Below are 13,799 nucleotides of genomic sequence, written 5' to 3'. Positions count from 1 at the left end.
AATGCCAGCATAATGACCAGCTGTTCAATATGAGGTCACTGCCATGTAATTTACAGATAAAGCTTAACTATATAATGTACATCTAAAATTATGCAGAGATCCTCAGAACAAAATAAATAATAAATTATCAAAGTATTCTCTATCAGGTTTGTATAAAACATTCAAGTCCTAAGTGTTATATTAAAAAATCAGATATATTCTATGCCAATCTCATAAGATTCTGACCATGTCTGACCTTACAAGTAAGGTTTAGGTATATATTGACTTCATTCAAGACAAAAGTCATAAAAATATAGTACCCATAGAATTTTCTACACAGTTTTAAGAGCTTTATTCAGTTTGGTGTTCGAATATTGCATCTCAGATTCTTAAGAAACACTGTCAGCACCTGGATAATTACAGACACTTTCTACGTCAAGTACGACATCTATATGCTACCCGATTATGACTGCCATATGTTATATGGGGGCCATAGTTGGCCAAGTGGATTAAGACACTTGCCTTTACAAATGACTCACATCTCACCTCTGTCCACGTGCATTCAGGTCTTGGCTCGACCAATGCTTGGTGTATAAGAAAGCTTGCCAGAAGCTTCTGAATGGTGGAATTGGGTAAACAAGTAAACTGTTCTTGGCTCATATTTTCAAACATGTATAAGCAGTATATGGTATGGTCCAGTCTGTCACAACTCAAGATAATGAGATCAAAAAATATTTTTCGAACCCATGACCAGGGCAAAATACTTTTAAAAAATACATGAGCCCAGACTCAAGTTCCAATAGCTCTGACTCCATTACTAAATGCCCACAAAGGGTTGTATGTTTTAAACAATATTTTGACAAAAACTGAAATTTAAATGTGAAAATATTTTTTAAAAAAAACAAAAATCATATTAAACTGACTCCTGTGTTAATTCCCTTCTCAAAATATTTAATATCCAGCAATGATTTCCAATTGTCCCTGATAGCAACCATTGTCCAACTGCTCCAGGAACATTTCAGACACAGGTCCAGGGCAAGTCTTCTTAAATAAATCACTTGTCCTGTCTTTAAGTCCACTTGTCCCACAAGGCTATAGTTTTTCCTATGATTCTGACATATCCACCATATCCAGAAATATTCAACAGTTGGTCCCTTATACTTGTGATATTGGTCACTGAATCCTCATTCACATTCTGCTGAAGAGGGGCTCACAACCAACAAGGTTTCCAACAGTTTCACAATTTTTGCATCCTCAGGTGGTAACTTCTGAATAAGTGTAGCATACAATTCTGCTCTTCCAATTTCTAAGTGTATGTCTTCAGCTCTGCTTTCAGGCTGATATACTGTATGTATCAGCGAAATCAGCCCACTACACTACTAAGATCATGGAAAGTTCCAGCTGCAAAGAACTCTTTGAGATTACTAACAAGCTAATGTCAAGGAACAAATCAACACCACTTCCAACTACCTTCTCTCCAGTTGACCTTCCGGACATGTTTGCAAATTTCTTCCATGACAAAGTACAAAACATTAGAGAAAAGCTTGACACCACAATTTCAATTGACTCGTCGTCACCATACAGTTGGGATACAGAATTTGAGCGTCAACCTGTCTATGGATTTCGTATGTACAATCATGATGAAGAGTGCATCAAAGTCATGTGAACTTGATCCAATTCCAACAACACTGCTGCTTGAGTGCTTAGATCCAGTATTGCCTTCACTAACTGATGTTATTAATACCTCTCTCTCATCTGGGGAATTCCCATCATTTTTCAAAACTGCCATTGTAAAGCCTCTGCTGAAGAAACCAACACTTGACCATAACGATTTAAAGAACTACTGCCCAGTTTCTAATCTCCCATTCATATAAAAAATCTTAGAAAAGGTTGTTCTATCCCAGCTTGTATCTCATCTAAATTCAAACAGTCTTTTTAGCAATGTACAATCTGCATATCGCCCTTGACACAGTACTGAAACTACTCTTCTAAAAGTAGTTAATGACATTCTCTCTGCACTGGATAGAGGAAAGATTACAGTATTCACCCTCCTTGATTTGTCTGCAGCATTTGACACAATAGACCATGATATATTACTTCACCGTCTCCAGCATGTATTTGGCATTCATGATACAGCCTTACTGTGGTTCAAGTCCTACTTGGTCAACAGGACACATATTGTATCTGCAAATGGAATACACTCCAGCCCAGTTGATCTATGTTGTGGTGTTCCACAGGGGTCTGTTCTTGGACCTGTTCTCTTCATTGTGTATACTCAGCCGCTCTATAGTGTCATAGATCATCATCCAGTGTCTCACCAATTGTACGCTGATGACACCCAAATATACAAATCTAGCCACCCAAATGAAGTTGATGCTACCATCCGAGGTGTAGAGAAGTGCATTTCTGATGTGAAATCATGGATGACATGTAACAAGCTGCAGATGAATGATGATAAAACTGAGGCCATTCTGATCACAACAAAAAGACTTTCTCATTCACATCCTTTACCTCAAACAATAAATATCAGCAACGCCAACATTAAATTCACACAATCAGTACGAAACCTAGGTGTTATTCTGGACAGTACTCTCACATTGCACCAACATGTAATGAACATATGCAAGGCTGCATATCTTGAGCTGAGACGCATCAGCTCAATTTGCAAATATCTTTCAACTGATGCCACTAAAACACTTGTGTGTTCATTAGTACTTTCAAGACTGGACTATTGTAACTCAATTCTGTCTGGTTCATCTCAATATCTACTCCAGAAACTTCAAAAAGTTCAAAACACAGCTGCTCAGATCATACGTAGAGTACCACGATCAGAGCACACCTCCCCGCTGCTCTGTACCCTACACTGGCTATCCATTTGATCCAGAATCAAACACAAAATTTGTTCTCTGTGCTACGTTTCCCTGTTGGACTCTAGTCCAACATACCTATCTGACCTCACCCATGTGTACACACCAGCAAGATACTTACGCTCATCTTCTGACAATCGTATACTCATTATTCCCACTATGAAAACAAAGTCATATGGACAGCATTCTTTTGCATACCAGGGCCCAGCAACGTGGAATGAATTGCCCAATGAACTTAGACACAAAGACACAGTGATCACATTCAAGAGGGCTCTCAAAACTCACTTATTTCGACTGCAAGAACAAACTTAAAGACCTAATAATGTTTCCTACCTGAAATACTCTCAGCATGTTTTTTATTTTTTAATGTTTTTCTAATTTCATGGTGTTTGTTTTTGTAATAATATTATTATATGTTTTTTATCTTATAGGTGTTGTCTAATGTTGTAAAGTGCTTAGAGCTTCTAAAGATTAGGCGCTATACAAAGTCCTCATTATTATTATTATTATTATTATGTATATCATCATGATCATTAGTTAGGAATAGGCATTTGGGGGCCTTGGAGTTATTTCATCTTCTGATTGCTGAATTACTTCCATGTATCTGCTGGGACAAGTTTTTGGGGCCTTGCAATGATTTTATTTTTTGAATACTGAGAAATCTCTTTCTTTCTCAATCAAAGTTGAAGTCAGAGTGGTATTGGTCTTTTTAAATATCAATCATTAAAAACAGTTGCTCCAAGCTTGTAATTAGTTTCTGTGATAGTACAGTGGATGTGTCACAATTACAGAAGACACTCCACATCAACAGAATCAGCAGTGACAGAATCTTTGAACTAAATGGATTTAAAATAATGCAATGAACTCAGTTCCTTAAGGGTGAAAAAAATCCATTGAATTAGGGACTTTTATAAGTCACCAATCCCCTAGCTTAGCTTAAATGTCAAATGGTGGCATATGTACTGCTCAATAATTTCAATCAGTGATACATTTTCAAGTCAGTGTGAGCAAGGGGTAGCTTATTATTATTCATGATGTGTCAGTGAGTGCTAATTATAGGTAGCCAATAAAGTACAGAGAACAGAAAAGTACTGTTGCCCATTCATAGGTCACATGCTTCAATTTGTACACACAAAGGTTTTGTATAGTTTTTCACACAGTTAAGTAGACGATCTTCATAATGAGGATGGATCTACCGATGGGCCCCAACAGGGAGTTAAGTAAAGATAATTTAGCAGCGTTTTTCAAAACCTTCCAAATAAAAATAAAGCATTTTGTCAGTGGACTCAAGTTTTCTTTCAGACAAACTACGTAACACTTTTTTTGAGCTGGCATGATGGGCAACTTGCTTATGATACGAAAGGGGCCCAGTCAAGATTTTGAGGGCCTAGAGCGTCTGGCTATCAGATTGTTTGAGCTTAAAAATGAGAACAGCGTCATCTTTTTTCACTTCATCCTTAAGCAACACAGCATGTTATAACCATTCTTTTCTCAAAACAAACTTAAGAAAATTTCTTGCACATCGGGGTTCAGATCAAAATCCTTCATTTATAGACCTGGTGTTCCCTGGGTTGCCTTTTCCATTTGCCCTTCCACAGTCACGACACCATGTACATAAAGCTAATAATGTTCCAGTGTTTTTTCATTTTTCAGCTCCATGGGACCATACTATTCCATGATTCATTCCATGAATCTCTTGGTCTTTTTGGTGTTCTGTTTTAGTTATCAAAACTGGATGTATATCTATTAATTTCTGTTGGAAAGTCATTAGAGAACCATGATTATGTGCAGCCTTGCACTTGGCACCAAATGAACTATGTAAAGTTGAAATCAGAAAGGTACACGTGATAATCACTCAAAAATGAATGTCTACCAAATAACAGCTAACTTTTAGAACTATTATGACAGTTAAGATGGGATTTCATATTCATCCTCCAACAATATAATTCTCAAAATCTTGGCATTATTATTCCAAACATGGAATACAGTAAGATGCAAGTGTTCCAAACAAAATAAAAGGATTTATTATATCATGGATTAAAAACATGTTTAGTTGAGTAACATTTCTCAAAGACAGTTGTTGAATCATGCATGTGTAATTAGCATTTTGATCAAAATGATCATTAGAAACTGGCAATTGATTAACAGTTCTTTGCCAAGATCTATTTGGCCTCACCTAATCCCATTATAATCACTTGAACTTTGTTTGATAGCTTGCATGATTGATACTTTATCTTTTTAGAAATGGATCAAATAAAAGAAAATTTTACCAACCCAAAAAAACCCAAACCCTTGTGTGCAAAGGACACAGCTGTTGGAATTTTCAAAACTAAAATGTATGCATACCTTTACATGGATTTCAACATCCCTGAGAACCCTGATGCATGTGTGTGTGTGTGTGTGTGTGTGTGTGTGATATAACACCAGAAAATCCTGGCTATTCAGTACCAAGCAATTTAGGCAGGAACTTATTATTATATTATTAGCTTCTAGTTTAAGTATCCCAAAGAAGACAAAGAAAGAAAGATAAAGTCTACAAATGGTAACATCCTAAAAATACGAAGTCCAATTATTTTGTATAAACCACACTGTTGTTAAAAGTCCAACTCACCTCAAATATCTAATGGGACTCATTCCTGGATAAAAATTTGCCTCCATTATTTGTTGCTTCTGATATACAGGAGCACAGCATGGGATGATTCTATTGACTGAGGACCCATCGTCTCAGCTGAGTAATATCTCATTAGCAGAGCACATTTTTACTGTTATGCATACCTTTAAAAGGACATATTGTATAGCATTTCTAAAGGTATGCATAATAAAAAAACATTTGTGTCCTTTTGCAAGATATTATGACTATGGAGACAAGTGGTACATGATGAGGACTGGTATCTGCCAGAACATTCCTGAACCCGCAGATATTAGTGTTCTTAATGCTGTTGTTTTGCTGGACAGAAATATCCTAATGACCCTTTGTTTTTTTTAAATCTGGGCACCAACTGAGAGCACATAGACAATGAATATGGATATAAAATGCAAAGAAGAGATGATGAAATTTTCTGCAAATATAAAGAGATTTTCTTCAGTACTAACATTATTTTGAATAGTTTTAGTATTTTCAACCAGAAATAATCTGGCTATTTTCAATGTACTGTAGCATATTTCATTATTTGCCACAAAAACAAACAAAACATCACTAGCAAGAGACTTCTAGTTTACCATTTTTAGTCTGCAATTTCAGAATTGAAATTAGCAAAATACACACACACACACACACACACACACACACACACACACATATATATATATATATATATATATATATATATATATATATATATATATATATATAAACACACACACACACACACAACGAGTGTATCTGTTATAATGATGTGTTTCAATTTCATGGATAATCGACTCAGGAGTTTTGTTTCTTTTTTCCCTTAAACAACCCTGCCTTTTTACGAGTCATTGCGCCCAATCTTTTCAATTTATATAATGAACACTGTATATCAATACACATTACACAAACAACAACACTTAAGTATAAGCTTCATTCACCTTGCTGACGATTATTGTTTCACTTTTCAAAACGAAAGACAACAGCCTCGGACAGTAAACATCAGCTTCTATGAAATGTACTCAACATTACTCCTGGTCACATAGACGTTTAAATAAGGATTAAAATCAATATAAACGTGTGACTGACCTAGACCAAATATTAAGCCAATGACAAAAAATCAAAATCAATACCAAGCAGTTCAAACAGAAAACAAAAACCTAGAAAATTAAAAGGCGCTGATGTTTTTCCGCAAAAGAGGATTTTCTGTCGTTAAAAAGTACCATATTGTTCGATAAGCCAACCGCCAAAATGAAATCGAGCCAACCGCATTGTTTAATATATGTAAATTAATATGTCTCTAAGCTAATAATTAAATTTTATAGGGGTGTCTGTGCGTGTGTGTGTTTGGACTTTTAACGTAGCTTTAACAACATGAGTCATATCGCTAGATGTCTGCAGTGTGGAAGTTTATTGTCATGCATGTCACTGGGGCATAATTTTGCGGTATAACGGCACACCCAGTCACATTATCGTAACACCAGACCAACCAGTCACAACACTAACCTCTTAATGCTGAGGGCCAAACGAGGCAGCTGCTAGTACCTTTTATAAGCCGTTGGTACGACACGGCCTGGGTTTGAATCCGCGATTTACCGCATCCGAGGCGGACGATCTAACCACCAGGACCACCAGGGGAGTCAAATTTTATTGGGGATTTTATTAAATAAAATCAGATTAGATATAGTAAATAGGGCGCAAGCAGTGGTGTGGTATAATTATTTTACATCAAGCCAATTTCACAGGCATACAACGCTAAAACTAAGGGGCAAAAAAATCAAAATCTCTGACGTAGCACATCACCACCAAAATAAAATCCCAAATTTATAGCGCGCTAGTGCACTAACACAGTCGTACAGAGGATATGACAATAACAACAGCAAAATGACGACGACAATACTAGTACTATTACTACTACTACTATTACTAATAATAATAATGATAAAACAATCGATCATCACAACTAAGTCACTAAAAACAACAGAGGTGTAAACCTACCTACTGGAAGCAGCCAACAATGACACGAGCAGGGCCAGTCAATCAGATTAATGAGCAGAATTTATATTTTTATATTTTACCATCTATCTTGGGGTACACGACTGACAAGAAATTATACAATGCTAAGTCGCTAATTTACATATTGTATGTAAAGATGACATCATCAAGATAAGCTACATAAAATAACAAGATGGCTTCAACAGTTCGACACGTTGGAAGAACACGTATTTGATACGGGCAAGTAAACAAATTTGTATAAAACAATCAGCAGCAGGGAGGGCGAATCCTACAACTTTTAGAAGGTTCCAAATGCCGAAATAAGCCCTTTATAAAACCGTGAATCCTAAGGTTCCAAATGCCGAAATAAAACCGCGAGTAAACGCAATTGTCGCCGTCGTTGCTGCCCTTTGTTGTCGTTGCCGTCCTGCGTCCCTTTTTGAAAACTAAGGTCTTTATCGAGGTACGAAAAATTATCCAAAAATCGTATCTAACCCGACTCGATACTGTGTTCGACGATCATGTAGATTTATTGTTATAAATCCGTGCGGGGTTGATTGGGCATGACTAAATAAATTTCTAAACTTATTTATATCCATATCACCACTGCACCAAGTCTGATGAATATTTCGTAACGTGTGTGTATCAACTCCGTTAAACACTGCAAGAATATTACAGTTATCCCTGATCACTTTAGGGATTTGTGTACATCGCTGGGTTACATAAATCACATCAGTGTTTCTGTGTCTGCCTCTGGAAAATATCTTGGCAGGATTTTGCCTCTGGAAAATATCTTGGCAGGATTTGATTGTTTATCCAACATGACATCATCGTAAACAACTAAATTATTAATAAATCCATCAATATCATTAATACTTGGTGCTTCATTAATGCCAGTTATAAATTCAACAACATCATTACCGTTTTCATTTAATGATTTTGCACTTTCATTAAAATCTTTTAACACTTCGTAGCATCGTTGATCGTCTACACTTGGTGCTACCAGATACAACTTGTCCCACTTCATCCACTTCATTATTAAATTAAGTAACAACTGTGTCTTACCACTCCCAGATGGGCCAATTATAATCATACGAACAGAATTTGGTAGCGCTGCGTTAGGCTTAACTGGTTCTCGTTTCCTTGTAGCAGAAAAGTCAGTGATCTCCATTAGAATAATATAATATAAATATGGATTTATATTGTGTGAAATGTAGAGCACGTACCCCAACAAGTGATCTAACAACTGTTACAAAAAAAAAAAATAAAAAAAAATAACAGATCTGCGGTTACGGGCAAGCGTAAGCGATGCGGTATAAAAAAGTTCAAATCTATCTCCCTGACTCCGTCAGGTGGTAAGTCAGCGCCAGAACCAAAGTCAGCGCCAAAACCAAAGCCAAAAGCCAAAGTCAGCGCCAAAACCAAAGTCAGCGCCAAGTAAAAAAAAAACAAGGAGGTGATATTGCCGCCAAGTTAGGAAAATTACCAGGGGCTCCGTGGGCTAAATACCCAGGAGAAAAACATCTTCCCGGATATAATTATTGTGGTCCTGGAACCCGACTTGATATCAGACTTGACCAAGATCAACCAAAACCAGGTGAGTATCCGATAAATGCTATCGATAAAGCGTGTCACATTCACGACGTAGCTTACCGAAGTAAGGATCTGTAGCAGCGACATCTCGCGGATGTGAAATTAATTCACGCGCTAAATTCCATTACTGATAAATCTCTCAAAGAAAGGTTAGCCAGTTGGTTAATAAAGTCCGCGATGAAATCTAAGCTTGTATTAGGCGCTGGTAATTAATTATAATGGAGTCGATTTATTATTCCCCAAGAGGATACTGGAGGGGTAGCGCAGCAATTAGTAAACTTGCCAGTGCAGCAGAAGTCACACGTGATACTGCTAAGAATTGGTTATCCAAACAGGCAATATGGCAAATTTATCTACCGAGTCCTAAGAAAATTAATTTTGCACATTTTAATGTTAGTGTTCCTAATGAAGTTCATCAGACTGATATATTATTTCTACCACATGATACCGTTCGTCGTCGAACATATAAATACGCGTTAACTGTCGTTAATGTTGCAAGTAAATACAAAGATGCAGAGACGTTAACGACTAAAACAGCATCTGAGGTTGCTTCTGCTTTTGAACGAATTTATCAACGAGGTGGTCTGCGATGGCCAAATCTATTACAAGTTGATCCTGGCGAAGAATTTCAGGGTGCAGTATCATCAACGATGAAGCAACATAATGTCACCATTAGACGAGGGCATACTGAGATTCATCGTGATCAGGCAATTGTTGAACGATTTAATCGAACACTTGCTGATCGGTTATTTGGATATCAGTACGCGAAGGAATTCATTCAGGACAAGAGATCTCGCGAATGGGTTGCAAGATTACCAAGTGTGATAACTGCATTAAATAATGAAATTACTCGAACAACCAACATGAAACCTATTAATGCAATTACCAAAAAACATATACCAGTACAACGACGTGATTTTTCAGCACAACCAATACTGGGTAATGTCACTGTAAGATATTTATATGAACCAGGTGAACTTGAAGGTGGTAAAAAAGAGCGACTGATCCTATCTGGAATATTACCACACACAAGATATCTAACATAACTAGATCCACTGGTAGACCAGCAATCTACAGGCTGGATTCAACTTCTCCTCAACGTGGATTCACACGTGAACAATTACAAGTAATTCCCGAGGCCACACAATTACCGCCCAGATCACTTAACTATCACCAAGGGTGTCAACACCACGACTTCGATTACATTCAAGACAGGTCAACATCACATTTTGTCGTGTATGACCGCGACTATTATTTTTCCTATCTACGGTGAGTTGTCTTGGATTATTACTCGAATACTGCCACAACATTATACAATTACAGCTCGCACAGTGATTATTCTGTTGTTGTTTCAGTGTCATGATAAATTCAACATCAAAGTCAAAATCGCGATTATTTTTTTTTTGTCACTCTGTTTGTAACCAGCTAATGTCTTTCTTATTATATCACTGTCGTTTTCATTATTAATTTCATCAGTCATTGACTCATCCAAAACAATCCTTCGCAGCTGAGATATTCTTCTGACTCTGGACACAGCCAAGTAAGCTAAGTTTGACCACTCGATACGATCATCAATGATCCAAACAACTGTATCAGAGATAGTCAGTCCTTGAGATGAATGTATCGTCATTGCGTATCCTAGCGTCCACGGGGGTTTGTTCATTTTTAGTGCATCTTCAACAACATTGACATCAACTGTGACAATATCATTTAATACTAAATTCTGTTTTCTTGACTGTCCTGGTGTATCAACGTCAATATTTTGTAACCGCGTATCAGCTGGTCTATAACACAATGGCACTGGCAACATTGGAAACTTCTCCCGTTGTAGTGAAAACAATTTCATCTGAGGTGTGTCTCTGACTATCTTTCTACTTGCCACTATCAAATCGTTTGGTTTCCACTTTTTCCAAAAGTCGCTCATTGAAGTCTCTGAAATTATTTTACGCATAATTTCACATTGAATTTTATTCGGTTCTAGTCTGATTAATGTTTTAAATTCCTTCAACGTTGCATCAAGAGATCTATAATCATCAGACACTTCTTCATAATAATCAACAAAATCTTTTAACCACAAATGCGGAGATGGACCAACAAAAGGTGGTGGCTGACCGTGATCGCCGCACATTATCACTGCAGTATTTTTTGTTAGCAGCCAATCAAGAAATATTTTTAATATATCTAACGACACTGTGCCTATTTCATCCCAAATAATAATCCGCGGAATATATTTCTCCCCCATTCGATCTGGAGTCCACACACCACCACTGTATTTGAAAAAACTGTGATAAGTACAAGAATTAACTCCTCGTTGTTTCATCTCCCTGGCAAGTCTGTGTGTATGTGTTAGCACAATTAAATCTGAATTTCGAAATAGTTCGATCGCTCGCGTTGTCTTACCAGAACCTCCCGGTCCGTTCAAATAAACGGTTTTCTGTCTGGTGATTGGATCATTCACAGACGGCGCCAACGACACTTCTGATAATTCTGATTTGCAATAATTATCCTTAACCGCAACATCAGCGGATTCACAATAACAATGTAACATTTCCTTTTTTATTCTCCATGAACTCCATGATTCATCAGTGCTTGTAAAACGAGCCAGTGATTCTGAATATCTTTTATCGATATAAAATGAATCCGTTGCAATTCTAACTGCAGTGTCTGGAAATCTATTTACTTGCGATAGCAAATTTATAGAAACATAAGCCAGCATCGAAGATCTTAAATGTGTGTACTGAGGTGATTCTCCATTAATATAACTGACAATTGTGCCCAACCGTGTTCCGTCGGACAAGAAAGCGTCCTCCCGATTACAAAATATATTTCTCGCAGCGGCATCAGCAATTATAAAATTTAATTCAGCATCATCCATAATCAATCGTGAATGATGTCGTTTATGATCATATGCACCACCTTGAGTAAACTTACCGATTATTCTTCTACCGAGATCTTTTGCTGTTTTTTTCACTATTGCTCAGTTTAATCTTAAGAATATTAGGAGCATTATTGTTAATGACACCAGCAGGAGTATTTGGACACTCTCGTGCATATTCCTCAATGACTTCATCGAGACTGATACGCTCCGGTGTTGGTAACCAAACCGAAGTCTGCGGTCGATATGATATGATTGCTTCACTGACCGTCAACGATACCAGTATTCGGCTGTCAAGCATATATCGCAACAACACTATTGGTGTCCAACGTTTCTCTGAGAAATATCTGCCAAACCAAACATAACAAATTGGATGAAGCTCTTCAGCGAATTCAAACGATGTCACACGAGCAAATCCTGTCAAGTCAAAATCGGGTAAAGGACCATTTATAGCAACTCGCGTCATCGAGTTCGTGGGATGTCCAAATCTTTTAAAATATCCACTACACTCGCCCATCCCAAGAAAGCTTCCCGAATAACACGCAACCATGTTTACGGAAATGATATCCTTGTGGTCATACTTGGTATTCCACAAACCGCCTTGTCCATACTCGACACAACTCAATTGTATATCTTCAAGAAACTCACTTCGGGTTGGCTTCCATGAATTTCTTTCTCTGGCGGCGTGAGCGGCAACACTCGGAACTGTAAAACAATTAGTTAATAACTGCTCAGTGTTTTCTGAATATCTCTCTGCGAGTTTTTTCATTTCCTGTTGCAGAGATTCCGTCCGGTATAATTCACCGTTAGGTCTTACAAATTGATCATACTCGCCATCTTCGGAACTTTTAAACAACCACACCGACACAGGGTCGCTTTTGCTTATCTGTTTAATAAAATCAAACATATTTTTACCAGAGTTCTCCCCGGAAAACTCCGGGGGTAATATTTCACAACACGATCCCGCGGAAATATCGTAACTGCGTTAGTCCAAGCGTGAGCGTTATGATCAATGATATTTATTGGAGCTCCCTTCCGATTATATTTCGATTTGTATAATACTTCATCTGTTCTCGTTGTTACAATTATGGGAAATCTTAGTGCTTTCTCTATCTCGGCAACATCGTTTATTGATGCTCCTGTATCTTTGACTTTTTCAGCCCACGCTGCTATCTTGGAACGTCTTAGATCAGTTAGACCGTTTCCACGCATCGCATGTTTGTAATGTTCCATTACTCGCTCGGCTACACAATTTAGCCTTGAATTTGTCAAGGATGAAAATCTCATTGGGGCAAGTTTATTGATTTTTGACGTTTTTATCGGATAGATTCCATAAATGACCGCTGTTACAGGATACGCTCGAGCGTAATATGGTTTATCAATCCCACTCAACATTCCTGGTTTGGAATCTTTACTTAACAGAACGGTTTTTCCATTAGCAAGGACAGGGTCATTTTTATCACGGATAATCCACGTATCGGAATCTGCTTGCACAATAAATTTTATTCTGAAAAAATATTTCTGATTATCAAAGTAATCGATAATTGTTTTCGCTCGTGCGTCATTCATTGTAGCGTCCTTGACAGAGTCAACATTGACAGAGTCGACCTTGACTTCGTCAAGGCGTATAATTTCAAATGTAGACCATACGTGAGATGCTCCATCATTACGAAATTCTTTTTTGGCATTCCTGATAATATCAAACAGATCAGTCAGGGCTCGTCTCCGCGAGTCAGGAGTTAGTCTGTCAAGATCGAATCTAGAAGCTTTCCAGGGCTTGATTGCAGATAATCTTTCAAACTCCTCCATATTATATTTAAGACAAACATTTAAAAAAGAAATATTATATATATAATGAATCAGTGCA

General features: G+C 37.4%; 1 protein-coding gene across 1 annotated transcript in view; it reads right to left on the bottom strand.

Annotated features, from left to right (window-relative positions):
* The window catches only part of LOC149779736 (CKLF-like MARVEL transmembrane domain-containing protein 4), a 43,034-nt gene extending 36,537 nt beyond the window's left edge, over positions 1–6,497 (bottom strand). Inside the window, exon 1 of the mRNA XM_089940596.1 lies at positions 6,411–6,497. The gene's annotated coding sequence lies outside the window, so the exon portion shown is untranslated. The remainder of the gene's footprint in view (positions 1–6,410) is intronic.
* Between the last annotated feature and the right edge of the window lie 7,302 nt (positions 6,498–13,799).

The sequence above is a fragment of the Sinohyriopsis cumingii genome, chromosome 17, assembly GCF_028554795.1.
Source record: "Sinohyriopsis cumingii isolate HCF-2022 chromosome 17, ASM2855479v2, whole genome shotgun sequence".
Lineage (NCBI taxonomy): Eukaryota > Metazoa > Mollusca > Bivalvia > Unionida > Unionidae > Sinohyriopsis > Sinohyriopsis cumingii.
The sequence above is the reverse complement of the archived record's forward strand: the minus strand, read 5'-3'. Positions and strand labels throughout refer to the sequence as shown.